At 39.4% G+C, this 27,070-nt stretch overlaps 1 protein-coding gene across 16 annotated transcripts in view; it reads left to right on the plus strand.

The window, feature by feature from the left end:
- Nucleotides 1-27,070, plus strand: part of ZBTB20 (zinc finger and BTB domain containing 20) — a 471,839-nt gene that overhangs the window by 102,253 nt on the left and 342,516 nt on the right. For all 16 annotated transcript variants that reach the window (XR_014592711.1, XR_014592712.1, XM_083884711.1 and 13 more), the window contains one exon: nucleotides 19,091-19,212. The gene's annotated coding sequence lies outside the window, so the exon portion shown is untranslated. The remainder of the gene's footprint in view (nucleotides 1-19,090; nucleotides 19,213-27,070) is intronic.

Here is a 27,070-nt window from a genome sequence, read left to right on the forward strand (position 1 = left end):
TAGGTTATTCGAGAAACTCTGTGATCCAGTCTTGTAATACAAAGTTGAGGAAACATTTCTCTTTTGCACTGAAATACCTGCCTTAAAAATGTAATAAACTGATTGATGACTTGGAATTGGACCTATGATATTATGTCCAGCCGCTTCTAGATCACGCCCTAGAAATACACATTTAAGCAGGATAAACTTTCAAAAGTAGAGGTATTTGAATATCTAAAGCCTGTGAAGTTTGTTGAATTTTAAACATGTAATGATTTTTATATTCTGTGCTCTAAAGTACAGAAAAATAAACTAATCATTAAAACCTCTCCAGATACAAAGCTCAGTTTTTAAAGAAGTTTCAAAGGATGCTTTGAATGACACTCAGTCTTTCACCACAATATATTTTCCTGCACTTCAAAGAGTGAGTCTTCTGTGGCATCTGTATCATGTAGGTGCTGAAATATGTACTGGGGAGGCGGGACACAGTGTTAACCTCTTTTTCTTTTAGTTTGCTGATTATTGTGGGTTTCAAAGAATCCAGTGCTACCTCAGCTGGAGGACTGTCTTAGGAAAAAACATACAGGACCCAGTCCATTGCTTACTGGGGCCCTTGAAAATATTTGTATTTCAATCAACAGTTAGAAGTTTAAACTTAAAGCATGTAGTATCTTCAAATCCCATATGCTGATAATTGTAAACAGTACATATGAACTCTTGAGAATATCTTAAAGTACTTATAGAGAAGGTATAAGTTGTATTAAAATATTGCAACAAATGTTTAAAGTAATATTTATTCTTATATTCTCAGTGGATTTTTTAGAAATTGCATGTGCTTTACAGGTTTCCAAATTATATACATTTTTAAAAGAATCTTAGAGTGGTTTTACAAAGTATCATTGTCCCTGTTTGATAGATGCAGAAACTGAAAATGGAAGACTTAAGTAATCTTCTCAAGGTTGTAGGATAATTCATGGCTGAGATAGGGATGGATTCTTTCTTGGCATTGAGTGTTTCATGCACTATTCTGCTGTTTCTCAGTGTTAAAGAATGCTACAGTACCTTTATGATACATTTTAAAAAGAAATGCAACTCGTGGTCTCATGTTTACAAGTCTCTTTGAAAACCCTTTTCTTTAGCTGAACGTCTTCATCTTCTATCCTGACCTCTCATCAAAATTAAATTTTCATACACACAAGCCCCACAATAGAATGGAAGACTGAATGTCATCTTTGACTTGCTTGGGATTAGAGTCAAAACCAGAGGGCAGAATCTAGCTAAGAAATACTGAATTTAAATTCTTATAAATGTACTTTAATGCTTCAAGAATTGTTTCCTGTATATTGGACCAGAACAGAAGGTTAGTAGGAGATAGATGTCCCCAGTTATAAATAATTGTGACAACAACTAACAGTACAGTGCACTTGAAAGAACATTTAAGTCTTGCTGCAAAATGCATCCTAACTACAAAAATGACAGCCTGCATGGTGCTGTGGATGGAGGGCAGCTTGTACTGCTATTCAGCATAATAATATTAGCTTGTATCTGCTTAGAATATCCCAGAGTTTTGTAAATATCTCCTAGAAAGTAATTCAATGTTTCTTATTCTGGTATTATGTAGGAGTGCAAGAAGACATAGTTTGTAAGAAATTTGAAGTCATGTTATAGTACTTCGGGGGCACAATGTATAATTGATATTCTTTTAAAATTACAATAGCTTTTACCTTACAAGCACAGTGTTGATGCTACACTTTGTGGTCTGCCTGGCACCAGTGAAGACTGTGGTTAATCCAGTTTCTTATTTTACAGATGTCACTGCAGGAAAGGATACATTATTTTTTCAGGCTCCTCAAAGCTTTGCTGAGGTGCACACACTTGATATAATTTGAAGGAAAGTTTAACTTCACAGAAAGCATAGCTTCATCCTGCAGTTGTTGCCAAAATAGTGAATCCTGGCCTGTTCCATAATGTCAAGGATCCTTACCTAGAGTTTAAAGAGTGTTTATTGAATCACTGTTGTCATTAAACTCTATTGCACAGTTCTGTAGGGTACTTTCTGTTCTTGGACAACCTAAGAAATGTCCTCACCTGCTGCTAAGCCATTAGAAACAATTCTGAGCTGTATTTACATTTGAGTCCTTCCTAACTGCTCTCATCATTCTCATGCCAATATCAGCCTTAAGGAAGACATTCTCCAGTGAATGGAAGGACACAGGTTCCCCTGCTACTGGAGGCTGTGTTATTACATACAGTGACAAGTAGTATTATGTACATGTATTCCTAGGGTTACTTGTCGCCTTTGGCCCTTCCAGCTGAATAGATGTGCTTGTGGAATAATGGAATGAATAGGTGCTGTCTTTCCAGATTTTTCTCTTTTAAATGAGATAAGTTCCTGTTGTAACCACCTCTTTATCAGAGGGTCACGTCGATTTGCCAGGCATTGGGATGCATTGAGTATTGTTAGTATGATTCCTATACTGTGTTCCAGTAGGAACTTCTTACATCTCTGGAACTGGAGATTCATAAAGGAGAATCCAAAGCTTGTCAGTATCTGTCAGCTGCAGATCTGGAAAACCTAAGAAGTGCATCGTCTCAGGCTCAGAGAGGGAAGGACGTACCCTGCATTAACATGGAGAAACATGAACTAACTTGTCTTGCTGTCTAAATATTTTAGAACTAATCAGATGAATAAAGCTGAAGTGATAGCCAGTAAAATGCCATTTTGGACCTTCATTACTGTATAAGCTGTCTGAAGTCTATGCAGAAAAAATAGGTAAAAAGCTGTACTAACACTGACTCTTTTTTCTTGAAATAATTGGTCTGTCAACTCAAGAAGAAAGTGACTTTAGAAAACCTGAGAAATGAGCCTGTGTTGAAAATTTCTATAGCATTTATAGCCTTTTACTCTCCAGCCTTGCCTTTACTAGAATTATTCATTGTTCATATCGCAGAAAGTAAATTTAATTCTTAGTTCACAAACTGGTAGAGCTTCTTCTAGTAGACATTCTAGTAGAGCTAGAAGAACCTCCTACTCTTACTGTTGAACAGTAGATAACCACGTAGGCCTTTTTCTGCTGGGGGATGTTCAGCAGCAAATTGAGATTATTTGGGTTATTTAATACCCTTTCCCCTACAGCTCCAAAAACATGTAGGATGCTATAACTATTCTTCACTGGAGAAACTCTGATGATTAGGATACTTCACCACTAGGAGTTTCTGGATCAGAAGAGCTAACATATAACACTGTAAGCTAAGAAAGCACAAGAAAACTTGTTAGACAGAGCCAATGCTTCTGTCTCCTGGTTGTACAGATATCATTGGACCACCAAATAACAAAAGCATCATGATGAGTAATTCCAATTCAGGTTTAGATGAATACGTCAAACCATGTAATGCTGGATGAGACACCTCTATAATTTACAATATTCAACTAGTGCCTAGCCCATGGCAATACTATCCACAATAATTATATGCTACTGCCAGCTATCTCGAGGATCAGTTTAGGAAGAGAGCAGTTGCTTTGCCCAGGGAAATTCAGATTAGATGTAAAATTGGATTTTTCATAAGGCCTTGTTTTTACCTAGCTACGAATGTTTCCTTAGCACAAGTGAAAACTTTACACATTTTAGCTCAAACTGTACTCTACTAAGCCTCCCACATTTATACCCATCTTCTTGGCAGTCATCCCAAAATATGTTTGGGTTGAAGCATTACACATTACATTTGGTGAAGCTTTAGCATTCCCTGTTGCTCACATCAATCCTTATTTCTGTTTGCTCTTGTAATTTACAGTTAATGAAAATTCTAAGTTTACCTTTGTTTTTGCTGGCATCTGTACAAGAGAGCCCTTTCGCCTTTTCAGCCTCTGATCCAAGTGAAAAGCTGGATCCAAAAGGGAAGGTAAAGCCTATCTGAATGCTTTCAGTTTGTGCAGAAGCCCTTAGCATGCATGTCAGCATTGTAACATTACATTTCTGAAGGAACAGCAGAGGAGCCTTGCTCAAGGCTTGACCTGTGCCTGGGCTTGTGAGTGGGCTTGTAAGTAGCAGGTAGAGCATCTGATCCCAGCTTGAGAACACCAGATCTCAATGGCCATCTGGTTAGTGGCCTTAACCAGTTCCTGCTCCCTTCCAGTCCAGGCAAGATTCTGTCTGAAATTAACAGGAATTTGCCTGATTACCAGTGTGGGAACTTGGCTAATAACAAACTGGTACTGATGACCTTAACACAGCGTAGGCAATATTGACAAAACAAACCATTCTGGAGTCAGTACTGTCTTTTCTAACGAGCCTGTTAAAAGTTGACTCACAGATTTTCAGTTCAGGAGATACAATTTGTGTTTACCTACGGTACCACCTATGCACTGAGCTGGGTATGTACAAGGTTATAATGTTAAGCAATGAGCTGTAGACAGATGGTACATGTAGAATTTCTGTACATGCACACAATTAGATAATGTACGTGATTTGTATTATGCTTTTTAAGACACTTATTTGAAAGACAGTTTTGTGCATTAAAAAATCCCATGCAGCTATCAAGTTATTACAAAAGTAAGCTTTAAAATACACCCTTTTAATTTATTTTTGGTGCTCATTATGTGTTCTGAATCATTGCTTGTTCAGAAACGTTACCTCTTAAATTAACAAAATATTTTGCAGGTGAGAAACACTGAAAAATTTAGAAAAATGTGTAACCAGAATTACAATACAGTTCCATATTTCTGAGAAAAGCAGGTTTCATGAAGGCAAGCCTGACCAGGCCTTCCTGATTTTGCTTATAGTGCTATGTTTTTCACAGGTCATCAAAGTGTTGCATTATCAGTAAGAACTCTGACCGCATTTTGGAAGTTCATTTCCTGCTTTCTGCTTCTTCTTCTTGTGTTGCTGTTGCAGAGGCTGTGCAGTCTGGGCATGGGAGAAAAGCACTGTTTGCACCTGTTTAAAATCTCCAGTGCTTTGTGTGGTTCCTGGGCAACAGGCAGGAATCCTGAAAAGCTAGGCTGCACTTGCTCAATTGTTGCTGGCAGCTGTGACTTTGAGAGAGCACATAGCAGCTCGTTAGCAGGTTGCTTGTGTTATGTGACATGCACCAAGCATGTCAAACCCTGAGCTGAGCTCGCCGCCTTTGCTGCCTGCAGTCGAGGCTGGGTTGCCTGGGGTTGCAGACTTGGCCAAGGAAAGCATTTTAGGGATGTAAGGTGAGTTCCTCGTTGGTAAAGGGGCAGGGAGGTGAGGCAAGGAGGTGTGACTCGGTGCTTTCTGATTAGGAAAGGGTAACAGGTTCTCTGCTCCAATGAGTGCTATTTTCCTCCAGCAATTTTGTTCTTTTGGAGTGTGTTTGCAATGGTGGAGTTCAGAAATGCAGGGGATAAGATGAATTTGAGTGTGAAAGTGTGCACACACACACATGCATACATTGTATGTGCATTACCGTGGGGTAATTCACAAGATGACTTCATTGGATAATTTTAAATTTTATTATGGGCTTTGATTTCTGGGTCTTGTTTACTTTGAGGGATCAGGATCAAATCAATCCTTACAACCTTGATCTTGGCCTATTTAGGCAGCATCCAAGCAGCAGATGCAGTCACACTGTTTGACTGGCAAATTCAGACCATTTCATCTTCATATCTACTCAGTTTGTGCCTCTTGGCTCAATAAAGCATCTCTTTGCTCTTGTAAAAGGAGTTAGTATGTGATAAATCTAGTTAAACAAACCACAAAGCTACAACATCCTTACAGTCTGTTGAAATCTACATCATGAGGTGGGAACAGATCTGCCATTGTCTTGAGATCTGTTTGCACTCTATACAGTTTTAACTAAGAAGGAGTGATCTACAGACTGATCTTTTTTCTGCAGCTCCAGAAAATCTCCTTTAGACACACAGTGCTAATATTGACAATGGAAGTCATTATCCCAAGATGAAGAAAAAGCAGTCTGGCTACTAAGGAAATTAGATACACTCGTGGGAAAAAAAAGCTCACCTTGGACCACTTAATGAAAAGATAATGTAACAAATATATATATATATATATTTATGTATGTATGTATAACATATATATAACCGCTTGCCTGGCCAGTGGTTTGCCAGCAACTGGAAAGATTTAGTGCAAGGCAGCAAGACATCTCATTTGTCCTGCCCACAGGTACAGTGAGTAACTGCCCTGGCTCGAGTCAGGGACGTGCTCTTGAGCCCATCTCCTGATCTGCAGAGGGATATGATGTGGGCATGGTAGTTTTTCATTTGAACCATGCTCCAAGTACATGCTTCACTGCTTATCTGTTGTTGTTGTCTTCTTTATCTGAATATAGAAAGTGCTAGTTGTCAGGTACTGAGGGTAAATGTGATAAAATTAATAGAAACCAGAGTATGACATAATCATGTACATTCAGCATGAGTCCCTTGATTTATTTTGTGATCAGAGCTTTTTGTTTCCTCATCTAGAAAATTGTGATAATTGGTGTTTATCTCATATTGCTGTACAAAAGCAGTTATGTTGTAAACTTTCTTTTCATGGTCGTCCCTGTGTTTTTCTGTTGTCATTTCCTTTTCTGTCTTAAACTTGGTTTATAATCTGTCTTGCCATAAAGGGCCTTCTGAATTCATCTTCTGACGTTAGTTTGGCTATCAAATCATTGAAGGGAATAAACTGAGATATGTGTGTACGTCTGTGTGCTGCTTTTGCTGTCTTCTGTCATGCAGGCAGGACTGAAAAAACTTGAAAGTTGCCATCCCTTTAGTGGAAATAAAAACTTACAATATACAAGAGTATTATTCTTCAGGAAAGTACTTGCAGTCCTTTTGGTTGGCCTTGTTTAGCACTGTTCTTGATACCATCTCATCACTGCAGTGAGAAAATTGCAGGTTTCCTCCTTCTCTGCAGGGAATTTGGCAAATTCCTTTTAATATGGCTCTACTGTTTCTAAAATTCAAAAAAAATGGGATCTGTAGGACTTATTCTGTCAGTTTTGAACATGTAGTTAGCTGGCAACAACTGTGCTGCACAGCACACACAAGTCAGGGGCTGGATGTTTATGAAACACATGAGAATAGGTGTTGCATTTTCTTGTGTACTGCTTCGTTTTACATAAACTGTATAGTGCCAAAAACAACCACTTAAAGTGCAATAGAAAAATGAGATTCAAATGTTAAGGATATGACTTAAAGCTCTTGCAGCCAAGTACAATAAAGTTGAGAGACTTACTCTGTTTATAAATCATACTGTTGTCTCAGGTATTCCAGCTGATGCAGTGGAAAGGACAGACCCCAAAAAGAGGATTATGTGAGATGCTACATGTAGGTAGAGGAAGATGAACACTGTAGTCTGAAATTCTAGTGGAAATACATCTCAGAAGATTTTCTTAATTTCTAACTTTTGACAACCATGTTTTAATTCATTCTGTTAATTACTCCTATGTTTTTTACATGCCTGGATTCCAACAGTCTGCAAAATAAAATGTCTCCTGTCTCAGAATGGCATCCTTGCTTTGTTGCTATAGATGATATCTGCATTCATATGCCATGACACATCTTTCACTGCTGCCTCATGAATAGAATTGTAGCGAGATGATGTACTTCACTGGGAGCCTTGCTACACAACTACAGCATGGATTGTTCAGAAAATACCAGACAATCTCCTCTTCCATAGGCTCCCTGGTGAGACTTTGGGGCTAGCAGATACATCTTGAACCAGTCAGAGTGACAATAGACAAGTCAGAAGTGGCTGCATTCTAAGCTGAACACAGAAGAGTTACAGTCACTTTAACTTGGGTTGCATCCAAACACTATTTTAGAGGGAGGAAGGGAAGGTAAGAAGTCTGCCTCTAGGGTTGTGAGCATGGGCAGAACCTCTCCTTTCACCTGTAGTCTGTCATCTTGTTGGGTTTCATTGTTGTTAGTGGTGGAGTTTTTGTTGTTTGTTTTGAGAGGGGAGTGAGAGAGCTTGTTTCCAACACGGCATCTGCCACATGTCTAGACACTGATATGTAAAGACACTTAAAAGGGTAGTGTTCCTTTTACTCTGTGGTTCCACCACTGCAACAGGTAGTGAGTGATACCTGTTGTCATATTTGTAGTCCTTAAGTTTGCTCATAGCCTAAAAAAGTCCACCTTAGCACTCGGATACAATGCTAGCCAGCTTTGACCTTCTGGCTTGGTTTATTCTAATGCATGTCAAATGGAGGAAGAGGAAAAGGAAGAGAGGCCATAGAAAGAGAACTGTAAAATCATCTAACAAGGTGACATCAATACATGATCTAAAACTAAAAAATTAATTAGAAGATGAACTTTCCTTCCAAACTACACAGTCCTCTCATCCTGAGCTTCCCAAGTAGCCACTCTGTTCCATCACTGAGTTTCCTTTTCTATGTTTCAGAGGGCATGCAGCACTGGATAGCATTGTTACTCCACTCTTCTTTGTGTGTAGTTCACAGCTTGGTCCTTCTGCCTGGTCCCTGGGGGGTCATGTCTTCACATAGTCCATCAGACACGCCTAACTTCAGTAACAGTGCTTTAAAAGATAAAATAGTCTATTTCCCAGCACTGAAATTTCACTTCTGTTACAGAATGTGATCATTTTGTTACAGTGATACTGTCTGGGCTAAATTTACTCTTGTTTGCTGTGTTATCCTTCTCCTGCTCTCTTTTACTCTGCTACTGATCTGCATTGAAACTTCATAGCAAAAAGTTCTCTTAAGAAACCAGACTCTCAGAAAACAGACTTACATGGAGTAATTTTCTTCTTCAGTAGCTGAAGGTCACCTTGCCCAGTCTGTTTGTGGCTTCAGCTTGCTTATTTTCCTCCAAGCTCAACTAAATTGACAATTATTTGGAGAGGTGAAACTATTTGTCCTAATTAATACCAGTGGGCCCAGCTGGGGATAGAACTTGAGACCAGTCAGGTGGTGTGGGTAACAAAACCTTCTCCATTTGAGAACTAGGTACTGAAATGGAGAAGTTGGGGGTATCTAGGATTGAGACTGCAATGTTCCTGTGGTAAGATTTTGAGTTTTTTAACTTTTTTTAAAAATTCTGTTTGAGTTGTTGTGTAATATGTTGAATGTATGGATTTTTGAACAGGAGAGGCCACATCTGAGAGAGGGAGGTTACCGTAAAGAAAAAGCTTCCTTTCAAATAAAGAACACTGAATGGTTGCTACAGCCCTGTAGCTTTTGTTGATCCTGAAATAGTTAGTGGTGCATTTCATGCAGTGTCAGAATGTGCTAGGTTCATCCAGCAGCTGAAGATGTATGGATTAGCTACCAAGTGAAGAACTACAAGGGAGTTGTTGCCTTTCTGTTATGTTGTAATTCTGAAACGAAAACTATGACAATGCTAACAAGGTGCATGAAGGGGTGTCTTTTTTTAACAGGAATTTTTCATGGAAATGGTTAAAAATAACCTTGGAAATCTTTGAAGGTGTAGTTTTCGTGCAAGGAGGTGGCAGAATATTATGCTCATCTAACAAGCATCTATCATTTCATTGCTGTTTACTCTGCTCCTTGATCATCCCTCTCCATTTCTGAGCTACCTTTATGTCGGTAGCTGTCACTGAAGACTTCTACTTGCTCCCTTGCATCTGACAAAGATTCTAAACAGGGCAGATTCTGGTTGTTGACTTTGAGAGTAGATTTAAGCCCAATTTACATAGATAAGATTTGGCGTGCTATCCTATCCCGAGTGTCTGTTCAGTGAAAAACATGCAGCTCTCTGTGCCTCTATCATTTTGTTTGCCAGCAACCTGGCAGGAAAAACTCTTTTCAAGTCCTGACCTGGCTGATGGCTATTTGATGGCATAGAAAGAGAGGAAATAAATAGTGATTGAAGTAGTCCAAAACACATTAATTAGGTAAGGATTTAGACTAGCATCCTGCATTTCCCTGTCACCTTCAAGAATGCCATTGAATTGTACTTCTAACCACCACACCTTTTCTATACCTGTGGGCTAAAGGCTTTGCCCATGAGGAAAAGGACTTTCCCAACCCTAGCAATAACACAGTTAAAGGTATGGGAATAGGTCAGCCAATGCCTGTTATGGTCCTGTAGCCACAAGACAATCCATCTTCCCCTTCATAAAAATCTGGCTGCGGTACTATTGTGTGTAACCCATGCTGATTCTAAAAGCAGTATGAATTGTATACATCTTGCACATCAGTTTCAATGTCTTAAAAAATGAAGAGGTTTTTTTTTTCCTTTTTCCCCTTCCTTTGAAGTTTTAAAGCAGAACTTGCTGGTGACCCACTTTTGCTAAGAGTTCTCTTAACTAACCCCTGTACTCACTTATACATTTTTTTTCCTCTTCCACCCACTGTCTGTCTAGCCTGGTTTAAAATTTTTATATATGTACTTTTAAAAAATTGATTAGTTGGAGAGCTGCCCGTTCTTCTGCGCTGTATAATAAGGATTTAAAAACTGCACACTGAATTCTGTATAGTGTAATTAAAACTGACCCAGATTTGGACCTGAGAACACCAGGACTTAGCCAAACTTGCCATGAGCTGAGTTCTGATGGCAGATGGAAGCTAATGAGGACACACTACACTCCAGAATTTCCCAGCTGCTTGGCCCCTTTTTGTACAAACAAGGTTTGGAGTGAAGTCCCAATCCCAAGAGCATGTTCAAGCAAATGTACTGCACCCAGTGTTTTGGGAAACAAGGCAGTGCTGTCGGACTGCTTTGGGGAAATTTTGATGCATTATTTCTATTGGGCTTTTACTATGTATCCCAGTGTAATGAATAGACTGTCTTCCATCTTGTCCTAGTCTGAGTGTGATCATATGGCTCAGACCCTGTATGAATACCTTCCTTCCATTTCAGTTGGGAAAGCTTCCACTTTAAATTAATGTGTTAAGTGTTAAGATCCCAAAGTAGTGGGTCTGCCTTCGACCTGTGGTTCCCTTCGGTGGATTCAATGTCCTGGGACTATTCAGGCAGATGTAATTGAATCACTTTGAAGCAGCTGTAGCTGGCATGTGGTCTCTCAGATTGCTAGCACCTGCTTGGTTGGGTTTTTTTGTTGTTTGTAACTCACTAGAGTGAAAATAGTGCCAAAACCAGCATTGGTCTTGGAGCTGATAAAGCACTCCAGCTCCTATATCCCTTTCCCCTTCTAGCCCAGCCACCTCATTACTGGTGCCTGCAATAATGTTGTTGGTAGTGAGCAGAAACAGGTTTATGTTTCCCCTCCAACTGCCTCCCTCCCCTTCGAGCCAGTGCATTGCCAAAACTGACTCTGTTCTTCATAAGCAGTAAGATTTAATCGTGCTCAGGTGTGCAGAGCGTCTGTGCCCTCCTTAGAAAATTGGGCAGCCCATGGTTTGCTCTGTCTGATGCAGGCAGCACCAAATTTATCTGCTGCTCTAACAGTCTCACTGCTGGCACGGCAGAGTTACTGTTCTTCGTGTGTAACAAATGACCAAGGAGTCCTGGGAGGTTCTGTTCAACACTTCTGCTCCCTTCCTCTGGTGTAGTGTACTCAGATTTTGGTTACTGTGTTCCTACTACAGTCAAACTTTTAATATGGTAAGATTTCAGAAGGGACCTCGAGTCACTTGGTTGCATATCTGTATCCTGTGATTTATTGTAATCAAAGTTCAAATTAAACACAGTAGTGCACTTGGCCAAATACAGTAACAACACACAGTGGTGTGGTTTTCAATGTAATATTACAAGATGGCATATTGCAATGTTAATTTTTTTAATATATCCCTCCACTGACTTCCCCTTAGTTTGTGCATAAAGTTTATGTGCCTCCCTTTTATTTTGTCCCTCTGTGCCCCAGAGAAAAAGGATGTATCTGGATTTTTAGTTCCAACCATTTTCATCTTTGATATTAGCCCCACACCTCACTTCTTGCTCTTTTGCTGTCTTGCTCTCTCATGTAATTTTTTGGATATTACCACTTATTTCTAGGGTTAAGAGGGTCTTGTCCTTGGCTGATGTATGGGACTTGATTGTCTCCTTCAATAGCTTTAAAAATTGCTATTTTGGGGAACTAAAAGTCAGTTTCATTAAGTGTTCCAGGTTCTTAAGCTCCTTCCCTCCTTTTAATCTATATCTTGCATTTACATCACATTGTGAAAGGTTTTGATTTGTCTGTAGATATTTGGGATGTAGGCAAAGTCTCTCCTCCCATGGAATATTCCATCTCTGCTTCAGCACATGTTAATCCATAGCTCTCTGTGGTTTGTTGAGCTCAGGCATTTGAAGGGTATTACTGAAGGCAAGTTATCTGGGGTTCAAAATACAATTTCAATTCAGTTGAAGTTAAATGTCAGTTTAAATGTATAGAATTAATTGGGTTTGGGGTTTTTGCAGTATACAGGAGATGTTTCCCTTTATTTGTTTGGTTTTACAGTATAAAATACTCCTGGTTTTACCTTTTAATTTGCATTGTGTGCTTATACCCTGATAAACTACCTTGTATAACTTGTAATTGTGAAAGTGGTGCAGCTAAACGTTTTAATAGTTGTCTGGTGGAACTACAAAGGAAAAAAGAAAAATGGAATTCCAATCAAGACAGAATTGTTTTCACTAATCCAGTAAGATTATGTCACTGCTTGATTTTTCTCTTGTCCTGTTGTGATTTGTAGTGTTTTGTTTGTTTGTGGACTTACTTTGTTTTCTTCCAATCTACACTCTGTCTTTCCCACTCCCTTTTGTTTAGTCTCAAAATGTCTACCAATAAAAACATCCATTTGTAATGATAGCTTTTCCTATTCTTTGTAGTCTGGAAGTGTTGCAGCTGCAGATATCATCTACTGAATAAAATGTCAGCCACCAGTTCTAAGAGGGGAGGCTTAAGTTAAGAAATAGCCAAGGCTTAAGTTAAGAAATAGCCAAGGACTGTTGCTCTCAATTTTTAGAGACAGTATTTTAAAATATTTTCACTATTTTTTTTAATTAAATAATGGAGAGTAAATATGGAATATTTTATCTTTTTCAGATGTTTTGAGTACCTAGCATCCTTTGATGGGATCAGTAGGATTATGGAAGGGGAACTGTTCTTGAGACCACAATGGATATCCCGTGGATATCTAAATAAATAGCAAGAGCAAACTGGAAAATGTTGTTTGTATGCAAAAATACTTGGGGAGGTAGGGGGGAAACAAGCAAAGAGTAGTAAGTATGCAGGTATCTATCTTAGGATTTCTTAGTTCCATTTGTAGCCAGCTAGAACAAGAAAGCATCTGCCACTCTTATGGTTGTCTTGAAAACAAATATAGCTTTAGGTCAGCAGCAAGTGCTAGCTGATATATTTTATTTCTAGAATGCTTTTTTTTCCCATGTACTAAAGTTTACTTTAGAAATGCAGGCATTAAATAATTGTGAATTCTACACTAAGTACAAGAGGTAGTAGAGAACCAGTGGGATTTATGTTCTCAAGAAGTCTATCTGGCATAAGCAAAGAGAAAAACGTATAGATGTTCTTTGCAGTCCGCTAACATCCTGATGATGAGTTGCCAGTGAAGTGGTGTTTATTGTGCTGAACCATGCTTTTTGTGCATTTAATTTGAAGGTATCCATTCAGAGACTGTACATCTCTTACTTGGATACAGATAACTGATCGATTTTATGTGAAGCATGCTGGTTTCTTTGTGCCTATGGAGTACACTGCTTTTCAAACTAAGATATATTAGGAACTAGCACAGGAGGGTGACAGAAAGGACAACAAGGGAAGTTAATAAATTGATAATGAAGTGGGATTATAGAGGATTGAGCATGGATATTAGAACCATTTCAAACATACTTTTTAATCACTACCACTCTACTCTGATTCTGTCTACTGGCACCACCCTGAAATGTATTGTTGAGTATTTGGTAAAAGACCACTTGACTTGTCACTTACTGGCAAGCATGTCCACAATCTTGACAGGGGTCAAGAGGTTAAATGAGTGACAGGCAAGATTCTTCTGCTTGCCATGCAGTTGGCCTTTCTAGAAGAGCCTTTACTTATTTAAGTTGACAAAAATATTTGGAATACTTGCAGTACAGTGTCTGATCTACAAACAAATCTTTTATTGTCTGGGCTTTGCCTTCCATCACTGCATCATAAACACACAAAGGTAAGAAATCAGTGACCAATTTAACACAGAAGTGAATATAAAAAGGTACTGTATTTTACTTCCAACTAACAAATAAAACTGTGTAAGCGAATCAAACTAATGCAAAGTACAGAGGAGGAGATGCTAACAAAAATGAAATGGGCTCTAAATATGAGACCATTTTCAAGAAGAAATCCTAACCCAATTCTTTCTGTTACATTGACCAGGCAGTTTCTTGAAAGAAGTATGAGCTGTCTCATATGTACTTAGAACACATAACTCTTGTCCAATTCCCAAAGCTTCAGTTTCTGCTTTTCCCAAAATTCTGTGCTCGACAACTGGACAGAAGGCTACGCTGAATTAAATTTTATTGTTCTGGTGTTCTCCATCCATTTGCAATGCACATAATCAGGAATTCAGCTATGTCCCAAGAAACCCGTTTAACCTAATGAGAGCAAATGGCAATGGGTGTTCCTTACCCGAGACAGCAGTGCCAACATTTCTGCTTAATTGGGACATATTTGGCTGGTTCCAGTGCTTCAAGTGGTTTTTAAACAGGTGTTTAATGGGTGTGGGATTCTGAACTCTGCCCTTTTGATACAGCAGTTGCCAAATAAAGATTAACAGAAATAAAAAGATCTAATACAGAATAATAATTTTTGTCTTTGTGTATTTATTCAGCATAATTTTTACTTCAAGTCGCAGGCGGGTGGGGAGGTGTTTCTTCTCATAATTGAGAAAGTCCATTAAATAGAACAACAGGATGTCTAGCAGGGTGTCCTAATTAAAATTACCCTGTAATTTGAACAAAACATTCATTTGTATGTAGCTAAGGTTGACCTAAACCCCATCTAAATCAGGAAAAATTATTATACAATTTTTTTTTCTGCTGAAAATGAAACTTAGCATTCTGCCAGCAAACAGCATGGTTCTGTTATTATTCAAGAGTAAGGATTTTCTCTTCAGTGCTCAAAAAAATAATGTTTTGAGTAAATTTAAAAGAGGTTTCTCTCCTACCTCTACCCTTTGATAGCATTCATTCATGGTTGTGTTTCTGCGGTGTTTGAAAGCACAGAGACAATTTTGTTCTGTGCATACTGTAAGGCCATCTGAAGCCTCTGGTCGTGGCCAGTGTACTGGTGAACTAATAAGCAACTGAGATAGCAGCTGCTTAGCAGGGCTGATTGGCTCGGGCTTGACTTTGCTCTCTGCAACTCCAGTTTCTGACTGGCTTGGAGTGCAAGCCGGGTAATTTTGTTATCTCGGGGAGTGTGGGCCTGCATACATAATCCAGGCTGTCTACACAACTGAGGAGACTGTATGCTCCGTGTAAAAATGACCTGCTCATGCTTTAGCTGTCATGCCTTAAAATGCTGCTGAGGCAAATTGTGTTTAATATAATTTATCAAATCAAAGTGAATGTTTGAACGAACTAACTTCAGAAATAGTATTTGTATTTAAAAAGGAACTCGCAGCATCTTTAAGTTGACAGAGCTGCACAAACTGCAGCTTGTGGATGTTGTTTCCAGGACACAAGGTGGTGGGAGCTTATTTATTTATGCCCACTTTCTGGGCACGTTGGGAATGAGGAGGATTTCCAAAAATGCTCAAAACTGATTTGAATTTGCTGCTGATGGATTCAGCTTGGACTTCTTTGCCATAATTTGAGTGGAAAGAGAATCACACCCTTGTTCCTTTGGATAATCCCACCCATATGTACAAAAAATGGAACTTGATAAATGCCCATACTTAATTTGGTGCAATAGGAGTTCCTTCCACTGAATTATTCTTCTGCTTAAACCAGCTTTTGCATTTTCATCTCTCAGCTTCAGTGGAGTATATAACAACAAAAGAAAGGAAAGGGAAAAATCTGATGAACGATTTGCTTAACCTACTTTAGGCTCCAAGAAGAATTGTTAAAAAGAAGGCGAAATTGGAGGCTGCTGTTGTGATAATACACTTTTCAACTGATCAAGAGCACTTGAATAGAAAGTATTCAAATGTTGGCATAATTTAAAATTTTAGATTCCTGTCATTGTTTTAAAGACAGTAAAAACTGATGTGGGCATCTGTTGTAATGTGGAAAGAGTAAAATTAATTGAATCAAACAGCTCTTGGCCAAGGTATTTTATATGTGTGTTTGCACATATATGTCATCATGTGGATATTTAAGTATGCATGCTTTCCAATGGAGGTTATTCTGCAGAGAAACATATTCAGTGATACCACAGGAAGAAAATATGCACAAATGGGTTTTGCTGGTAACTGTACCTTAAAGGCAGTTGAAGGAAAATGGGAATCTCCTGTTGGGAAAACTAGCCAAGCCTCTTGTCTAGGGGTTGCCTGACTTGAACATGTATAGGTTTGTGTAACAACCTGTACAGCTGCCTGTGGATGATAGAATAACTGCAACCATCTTGACAGTGTGTAGAAGACTGGAATGAAAAAACTGTAGTTGTGTGGATGCCTTTGCTTCCAACTCATGTATGCTGGAAAGTATTGTTTTGCTGTTGTTGAACAAAAAAAAGTCACCAATTCTTATCCCTGGTCCATTGTTCTGCCCTTGAGGCCTGGTTGTAACTTGGCAATGCAAATTCTAACTGCAGTACTGAAAAGGTGAGCATTGGCCTTTGAGCTGATGAAAACAGGTGAGGATAAGTTGTCCGCGCTGATTCTTTTTCTCAGTTACTTTAATTCCAAAGATGCTGAATCACCTGCAGGTACTAACTGCTAGTGAAGCTCTTCCTTAGTAACTTCTGAAGATATTGTAGATGGTGATGTCAAGTGACTCCTTACCACCAAAGGATCTCTCTTGTAGGATGTAAAATATCCCAATTCCCTGGAGCAGGGAAGCAAAAGGGAGGAACTTCAGTGTCTTCTGTATTCTGCTAAAATCCAGATACCCATCCTGCACAACTGTCTGGACAGAGTGGCTTTAGAACTAATGAGGGTTGCAAAGTTAGTTCTAGTCAGGACAGAATTGATGTTTCTTCTCCAGGAAGCAGCAAAAGAAATGTGTAGTATGCTAACTGTAGAGGTGTAAAGGAAAATTCCTGCTCTTTATCTCCAGGTGTATTTTCTGAAGTCCTTGAAAGATTTTTCAGGAGCTTCACCATGTTCTGGTAACAGTGGTTCTTAATCACAAGCTTTATCATTTGCCTTTGGCAAGAACGCTCAATTCTTTCCATTTGAATGTGGGACCTTGCCTTATAGCCTCAGGGAAGTGTTACTGTAATGCATGTCACTTGAGGCTAATTCAACCTGCCACTTGGAAAATGCCCTTGGTGCAGATTGTGGCAGTGCACCATTATCTCAAGCTATTTTTCATCATAGGCAGACTGCATCTGTTCTCTATGATCTTGTGTAGCCCAATAGTTTATTTTAGGTTAACGTGTGAGGTAGGGTCCTTTTTTACCTATAAAGCTGTGATTGTTTCAGCTTCCAGCTGTGTGATAAGTCTTTCTCTTGTGTCATACCAAAGCAGCCCTAGACATCACAAGGTGTAAGTCCACAGCAGCTTAAACTAATCAGTGTTGACACTGCTCTGTTGCTGTTCCTGCACTTGAACAGTTCTGCTTCCTCCCTAGCTCTAACTCCCAAGTTTCCTGTCTGGATCTCGAGCTGCAATGAGGATTTGATGTGGCTAAAAACACATGGGAAAGAAGCCTCGTTCAGCTGAAAGCTCCCCAAACCAGGCACTTACACAGTCCTGGCTCTAGGATGGACTTGGGGACATGTGACAAGGAGAGGAAGGAGATGAGGGAAGGGTGGGATCGTGGCAGCTCCAATTAAAAACAGCTTACATCATAACACAGCCATGCTTGTAAGGTTCTGAAAATGATAACCCAGTGGTTTCAGTAAGATACAGCTGTGAGCATAGGATATGATAATCAGGGGAACTGTGGCTTTGGAATTTCCTTCCTCCACTGTTTTCTAGTACATCGTTTTGCTACACATCAGAAATGCTGAAGATCATACACCTCAACCTTTCCACCCTTGAAAAGGGAAAAAGATACGAAGGCTTGATTAATTTCTTTTATGAGGTTTGGTTGCTGTATGCCACTAGAAGCAGATCAGGCAGAGGGGAAAATAAAGAAAACACTTTTGTAAGCAGTAGGGAATTTTTCCCTTTGAAAAAGAGCTAGAACTTCATTAACATTTCAGCCAGCTTTAAATTAAAATTTGCATCTGAAAATAATCTATAATGTGTTTTGAGTGCCAGTGAGTCACATTAGGGCAGTATCAGCAAAACCTTGTTGTCTGTACAGCTTGTGATGTGGCTCCTGTGCCATCAGTCACAGGGCTACTGTGCCACTCATCCTGGTGTGAGGATGCCCATGGAATTAACACTTGGCCTGGTGCTGATCACATAAAGCCAGTGTGCCCCAGGCCATGTGGCTGGCTGGGGCAAACTGAATGGAGCAGATGACTGCTGGGTCCTGAATTCTACACCTGCTTTTTGTGCAGGCTAACTTGGCCTAGTGCTTTTTACCAAGACTAGTCCTATTCCATTCCGTTGCAATAGGTCTGTTTACACCAGAAGAGATTTCTCTTGTAACATTTCTGTAGGACAGGCCTTTTGAACATGCCAGCAGAGTGATTGGGTCATCTTTCACCCATGCCTATGCCACTGAATGGTGGTACTTTCGTTTTTCTGCCCCACTGAGCACAAGTCATTGAGTTTGATGTTGGGAAGAGGAGAGGTCTGTAGTGAAGCTACCAGCTCTGCTGTACAGGCAGGACAAATAGTAAGACTGCTCTGTATCCCTAGGTTTTGCACATATGAGAGAGTGTAGGCATCTGCAGCATGCAGCTTGATTTTTTTGTTGTTGTTTTTCTTTTCCTGCAAGGTTTTTATGTCAAATCTGCATGGATTAGCTTTGTAGCTGTCCTGAGCAATTGGTACCCCAACTGCGGAGCCTTTGGAGAAAAACGCTTTGCCGATTGTATCGTGCTTTTGGTAGGGCATGCGTTGGAGCTCCTGACAACTGTTTCTAAAGGGGTTCCCTTCAGCCAAGGTCTTAAAAAATAATTTTTTCCTCTTTTTTTTTTTTCTCTCTCTCCTCAGGGAACTAGAGGGCTTGACGCATCCTTTACATCCTGCATTTACTCTGACCACAGTCCCTCCCTGTTCTCACGAGCGGAGCTCAGCCCTGCTTCCCTTCCTGTTGATTCCCAGTCAGCTACATGGTAAGTTTTCATTATCTCTAGACTTGTTGCCACGAGGTAAAACTCTGGCAGACTCTCTCTAAAATCCATTAGCACTGGGCATTGAGGGCAGAGCACTTCATGCCCATCAGAGATCAGTTGTATTCCAGGCTGGCTGCAAGGAAACGAAGATAGTATTGAATTAGCATTGGAGCTGAACTTCAGCATAGATTGTTATAGGAATAAAATATGAAGTAAAAAATGTGACAGAATTAAATCCATCAGTTCTAATAAAAGAAACAGAAGAAAGCAAAGAAATATTGGACCCTTAAATCCCATTAACCAGGCCAGAGAGAGAATGCGTTAAAAGGAAGCTGCACTGTATCTTTTTTCATTGTTTGATGAAATAATCTTTTTCACCCTTTAAGTAGTGTGTTTAAAACTCCTAGTATTTCTGAAACAAAGAGAATATACAGCCACCGAGCTAGCTGGTTTTTATACCTTCCTTTCTGAGTATTGTCCTTCAGTGCAATACAGAGCCATTTCTTTGTTCTCACAAGCTAGCAGTTAAATTGTATGTAAATGTATGCAAATTAGATGCTGTCTAATAAAGAGAGTCATTAGATGGAAGAAATATTTAGTTTAGGGGGAAAAAAGAGAAGAAAGCAGGTGTATTTTGCAATAGAAAAATGTACGATTGCAAAAGCCCCTCAAACTTTGGGTGAAGGCTTTTTATAAAGCCATTAAAATATTTTCTAAAAGGCTTGCCCTACTCTTGGTCCTATTTTTTGTGTGGTTTTCATGTATGTGCACTTCTGTGTTCCTAAAACTCACTGCCTGTGCTATATATACAGACATGTAAGTGTTGTTTTCATAAGTATTTTATTTCTTTAAATCATGTAGCTATGAATTTACACACATGTACCTTGTACTAGGATGTGTTTTCTGCTGAGTTGATAGATGTGGAATTCATGTGCTAAATTTTATTTTCGTAGATAGATTTATTCATTGTGTGCTCTGACTGGATACCTTTTCTCACTAAATCATCTTTCTCCATTTTATCAACCCTATCCTCAACAATTTTAAAGCTTTATTATTTTTTTTTCTATTTTATTTATTCACCTGATCACAGTGCCAGATGCATTTCCATTCTTTCTCTTGCATTTGCTGCCAAGTTATCCCTTTTGAGGTATGGACCTGATTTAAGCCTGGAGCAGCAGTGACCTTTCTAAACATGAAGTTGGAGCTTTACTGTCAGGTGCCATAACACCAAAATGCTCAGAATATGAAGCTTTGTGTCATCCAAAACTGGAGATTTCACACCCATGGATGGAGTATCCATCTAGGCTCTGAAAGATTTAAAATAGATGAATATTATTTTCTTGCCACTTCTAGGGAGATGAAATTTGAGACTTTTCTCTCTCTACCTTTTCAATTTCTACTCCTGCCCTTTCAGCACTTCCATTTGGGTGGACCAGTATACAAAGGTGATATGGGTCAATTATCTTGAAGTCGTTTTTGTATTTTGTTTCTGATGGTCAGTTTGCATGGTTTCAGGCAGAGACAATAGCTGTATGTCAACTTGCCTATTTTTTATGTTGCAGTTTTGCAAGTCTGGAAGTCTAAAGACATATATGTATATGTGTATAAAATATACATATATAAAAATAATGTTGTTTAAATATTTACATATAAAGCCAAAGGATTGGCTTTCTTCCCAGAATTACTGGAACTACCTTCCTCAGGAACATTTGGACTTGAGAAATCTCTACAGCAACACTTTTTTTACTGAAACTAAACAACTTGTGAAGTGAGTAACTAGCTCTGCACCCTTTGTTGTTCATATGGGTTCTTTAGCTTAGGGTGATGGAGAGACCTCTCTGCATGGGTAGATCATTTCCAGTCAATTATGAATAGATTATCTTTTATTGCCATTTCCACCTCTCAGTTTCTCAATAGCTTATTTCATGAGAAAGATCTTACAGGGAAAGCTTGAGCAGAGTGGGAGTATTTTTTGCCACAGTTCTAGGAGAAGTCCATGCTGTGTGCTGCATCTGAGCAGTGTGTGTAGTCTGGGCACTGCCTTCCTTTCTGGACAGCTAAAGAGCAGTCAGGCTGATCACTTAGAGCAAGCTGAGGCCCAGCTGCCCAATGTCCCAACCACCCTGGCTGAGCAGTCAGCAGAGAAGCCATAGCATGTCTGGTGCCCAGTGGGAAATGTAGGCAGGGTGATTGTAAGGGCATGGTGGAGGTTTGGCAGTGAATATTTCAGGTACTTGTGAAGGCATTATAGAACATGTAAGGTGAAGATTGTGAGGAATGGAAAGGAAGTCTAAGCTGTAATATAAGGATGCTCAAGAGAGATGAGGTTGAAATGGGAGTTACATGGGATATACTGGTGACTAGGAGGGAAGAGGCCATGTTAGCAAGCAGAAAATATTGGTGGTTTACGGACTCACTTGGGGAATCACTCTTCTAGGCTGTCTGGCATTGAATGTCCAGGAGAACTGAGTCATTAGTGATGCAGGCATTTAACATGGATGTTTACACAGAGTTTGCAATCTAGGTAGGTGTAGTTATGCACATTCTTCAGATTTTGGGGGGTGATAGTTGATCCTGAAACCCTAATGGAGAGATTTATGCTGGACGTGGGACAGGCTAGCAAACAAAGTACCTTCTGTCTCTCACATTCTTGATCAAGTTGCAAAAAATACATGTAGATGAGAGATACTCAAATTGGGGAAGAGCGATGTAGGCTTAGGGGCAGGGATCTGATTAATTCCATATTCCTTTCCGTGCTTCCTGTGGTCTGGAATAATTGTTCAGGGCAGGAGAGAATTCTGTGCCTACCTACTTTTGAGGATATGCATCTTGCTACCTTATCTATCTCAACAGTAACAATAATAGAGCTTTCCTACTCTTGGAGTAAATTGCAAGCATATATATGCATTAAAAGAGACTTCTGTATCCTGTGATGATGAATCCAATAGCAGTACTCTAGACAGATATGGGAACCAAACTCCCAGTGCATCAGACCAGGCATCCATCCTGTTAATGTCTTCAGCTTCAGCAATGGGAGGCACAAAAAATCCTAAGTCGTAATAGTGGAACAACTAATTTTTTTCACTAGTGATCTTGATAGCAAATGAGAATTTTTAAAGCTGCACCTCTCAGGAGCTTGTGCATCTTGAAAGAAATAGTTTTAAGAAATAAAATATGCCACACTAAACTAATCCTAGAGCAAATGAACAGGCATTGGGACTAGCAGCTTTTGCTATTACCTACTGCTTATTATTGTTATTATTATTATTTCTTTTTAATTATGCAAAGTGCTAATCAGTTTGATTATGCACAGTGCTAATCAGGTTAATTATGCAAAGTGCTAATCAGTTATTCTCTAAGCACACGAGGAGAGCAGAGGTGCTGGCAGTGAATGGTGGTTCTAGATGGGGGTAGTCACGGCAGTCATTCCTTATTAAAAGAGGAGTAGGTGAGATGATAGGGGTTTTTGCTTCCATTAAAAAGTAAATAAATAAAAAAAAAGAAAGCCATGAGGGGGATAGTTCTGGTGGGGTAATTCTTCTTTCACAGCAAGGCAGACTTTTTCCAAGTCAGCTCATGCTGTTGGCTAATTTCTGTAGTAGTTGGAGTGCACTGATTTGGGAAAATGTATTGCAGGGAGTCTTCTAATGGCAAGGTACATGGTGCACCCACTTAATAGGTCAGGGTGCATAACTGGAAAAATCACAAATTAAGGGAGTTTGGTCAATCTAACAGAGTCACCTTTTAAGCACTGGTAAGTGGGGATAGTGATAATGTAACATGGATGGCAGTAGCTCGTGTGTTATTATTCTGAAGATCCTGTATGCGCATACAAAATGTGTTTCTCTCTGTGTAATGCCTTTAAAAGCTGCAGGAATCCAGGGTGCCTTATCAGTGGAACGTATGTTAGGCTGTGTTTTTCCTTCCCCTTCAGCACTAAATTAAAAACTAGAATTTTGTATTCCTGTGAAACAAGATCTGTTTTCACTAAGCTACGTTCTCCCGATAATTACAGAAGATTCAGTGTGTCTCTCTTACTATGCTCAGTGTCTAATATCTAACCAGTATTCCTTATTTGATAATGTTTCAGTATTGGTGTGGGATACATAAGCATTACTTTTTTCAGTGAGTAATGGAGATGACATTCCCAGAGCAGAAAGCTACTTGCTCCTAAAAGTCCTGGGTAAAGAATCTTATGAGATTTTTGAAGTCATTAAAACAAAAGACTGCTTCATGTAAGGTCATCAGTACTAGAAGGTTACTGCACCAACAGTGCAAGAGAAATTTTCCTTGAAAAATTAGGCATTGAAGGTACTAACTTAAGGGGAGTCATGACAAATTTTAAAGGGTATTTAGGGTAGGAAGTAAAGCAAAGCATCACTGATACATGGCTTAAACCAGAGCCTGAAAATTAATAATATTGCCTTCTTGGCTTTGTGACTGCTCCACAAGACACTGATTCTTAGAACAAGTTTACTACCAAATATTTGGTCACAGATGTTCCTCTATTCTTATAAATTGTTTCTGGTGTTAGAAATCTAGAGAAATCAATGGTCCAGCATCAAGTCTAATGCCTTAGGTCTGGAGGAGGAGAGTATGTGATGCCAATAAAAACTCAAGTGAGAGGAGGAGACACCAGGCACCAGTGTCCTGAGCCTCTGCATGTTTTGCTGTCAAAGCATCCACATCTTTTAGAGTGGGAATTAAATCCAGAGAAAACAAAACTCATATCCTGTGGATATTTCCCTATAGTATATAAATGCTTCTGTAGTCAGGAGACTCTTGAAAGGCTAATAGCATAAACTCCACACCATAGTATTTGCATCTTAGAAATATAAATCTACCTGAGACATAATCATAACTTCTGTTGAATTTCACCATCTCAGATGGCTGTCCTGATATTGGGGAACTAGAAAGGCAAAACTCACATTCTGCTCCTAATCCTACTGCTGTCTGTAACCCTGCTAGATTGCTTTACCTTGCTCTGCCTTAGTTTATCTTGATGACCAAAGTATGGTTCAGACCTAATGCAGTGGAGTTGATTTTCGAGGCAAGTGTATTTTTTTCAAAAGACTTTGATATCTCTGAACTAGAGGGGTTATAGAATGCTGTGTACTACAGGGAGTTGTATTATTAAGAAGCATCACCAAATCTTGTGGTGTTGTCTAAATTAGTACAAGATGGCACCAAAATAGTTTGTGTATTCCTAAAGAGTGCAATAAGTGGATGGAGAAAAAACACAGTTGCCTTGACATGAAGCTAATGAGTTAGCAACAAATAAGGAAACCTCAAAAAGGAAATCTGTGCCTCCTGGGCTTGAAGAAGTGCACAGGGAAGTCATTTGCTTGTATGGCAGAAAGTCATTGCTTCAAAACTCCTTTTCCATTTTCTTGAGGACCTGGTGTTCAGAGGTGCAGGCTAACTGCTACTCAGCCCAGCAGGAGCTGAGTGTGCTCATTGGCATTCACACAACTGAGAGCTGGTGGAGAATTACTAACAATAAGATTTTAAACGTTCAGCCTGACCTTTTAAAGTTACTGACCTGCATTCAGGTTACAAATACACAGCAATTTTCTCTTGAGCTGCAAAGATTCTAAATGTTAAATCAGTAACTCAATCAGACTAGCAGCCCTTCTCTTTTCTGTTCTCTTATGACTGGTGTAAAGGAACAAAAAAACTATCCAAACATATCCATATCTTACTGTGACACCAGTACTTGGAAGAAGCCCCAGTGACATAAACTAACACAAAGTGACACATTGTTTAAAAAGTTGTTTCGAATGTCTTCTCCCATTGATCTTCTTTAAGGGAGATAAATAAACACTGTGTGTGGTGCAGCCAGACTGAGTATTTTTGCTCCTACAAATGTTTATACATTCTCTGGTGGTTGTTTGTAATGCTGTTTGTTGACTGGAGATTCCAGACCTGTATGTTTGTAATGTATACATTTACACAGGAGCCGTGCAGTTTGGGGAGTGCAGTCAGGGTAGTGCCTCTTGTGAGCACTGCCAGGTGAATTGTGGGTGGTTTGTTTTTCTCCTCCTTCCAAAGTAGTGAATTTGTCTTTGTGCTGCCAGTGAAAGTGAGGGCTTTGGTGGCAGGAACTTTAGTAAAGCAGGACCTTCATCTCCATGAGTAAAGTCATATAGGATTTGTCTGGTAGGATGAAGTTACTTTGGCTTTTCATCTAATTAACAAATTACTCTATCGCACTGTCAGTTCATTCAGTGGTGATGAGGATGGTGTGTGTTTTCTCTCAGGAGGAAGTGACTGAGGTTGTTACAGATGACAAAATTCCTGTTGGCTGAGACTGCTCCTGTTTTACAGTTCTCCCCCTGTCTTGGAAAAAAAAATTCCCTTTCTCACTTACTGTTATTATCAGCATCCTAATCCCCAGGGCAGTGGGATTGCGTAGAAGATTTGGGGAATGATGCAGGCACTTTCTTCCACTAAACTGAATGAGCATAGCTGCCTGAACCTAATTTATGTGTCGGAAGAGTTCAGCTTAATCAGTCACCATTTCTCCCATAAGGTGGAATTTTCTCGAACCCATGCTTCTGTTGCGTTTGTGTAAGTTAACATTATGTGATTTGGATGTTCCAGCTTGCCTTGTGCTTTCCTTTCTGGTCTCTCATGCACCTTATCTACATTTATTAGACACAGGTTTCTCTGCCTTGCAGTTACCATCACAGAAACCACTCTCATTTGAGTATAAGCTTTATTGACACGTAACAAATTTTAATTAGTTTTAGTAGCTTTAAACACAGGTTTTGGGAGAGCTGCTTCTGCCTCAGGTTGGCTGTTTATAAGTCTGCTACTAGAAGAAAACATTTGGTTTTGCCCATGCTAAAAATATTCTGATAACATCTAAGAGCTCTTGTGTCTTCATGGTTTGGAATGAAATCAATTGAATGACCTTTGTGGCAGGGAAGTGTTTTTTTTTTTTTATTCCACTCTATGCTTGTGCATCTCACCACTGACAATAGCGTGGAAATAACTAAGACCTACTGTGATGATGAGATTCTTAATGAAGCCTCTCAAAAGGCAGAGGTCTGTCTAGGTCTGTCTGATGGTCCTGCAGGTTGCCATACTGTTGATGGCCACAAAGCACTGACATGTTGGTATGTAGCTCTTTTTCACATCGCTGTTTGGAAATTCAGGGTATTAAATGCATAGGGGGAAAAAAAAAAGTGAAATAATATTTCATTTAGCTGAAGTCAAACCTGTAAACACTAGAACTGAAGTTGACAGAGTAACCTTAATTTAAGTTCCCTGTCCTTTTCCAGTTTTTATGTGATCACCTGCTGGTTTTGGTGGGAACCAGGCTTCTCATAAAAAACCTGATGGAGCTGTGGTGGAATAGAGATTCTTTAGTAAGAGGCTGTTTTCTTTAGGGCCAGTTGCCTCACTTACTGCAAACACTGGAAATCATTTAGTATATGAGGCAGAACATAGCAGAAACCAAAAGGGTGCTTTTCTTCTCAAGATTACGGCGAGAGCATGCATGTGCTTAAAGCAAAAAATGTGCTTGAACTGAGTTGCTTGTAAAATCAGACATCTTTAGGTGGGCTGCAAAGCAAGCTGGTATTTCTGCCTTCTCTTACCAATTCATGTACTCATTTTAACTCTTCACTATTTCTGCCTTTTAAAACATTCTGTTTGGTTTCCTTTAAAGCAAAAAATGAAGTCAATACCAGTAGTAACAGCCTGCCCTGGTCTTGCACGACTTTTCTGGTATGCAAAAGACTTTTTCTTTCTCTTTTTTCTTTTTTTTTTTCCCCTACTGTCCCTATGAAATTGCAATTTCCAGGATTTTGACTTTCAGTTGGTAGGAAAAAAGCACTGTGTTCCACATTTA

Source organism: Zosterops lateralis (genome assembly GCF_965231275.1).
Source record: "Zosterops lateralis genome assembly, chromosome: 2".
Taxonomy (NCBI): Eukaryota; Metazoa; Chordata; class Aves; order Passeriformes; family Zosteropidae; genus Zosterops; species Zosterops lateralis.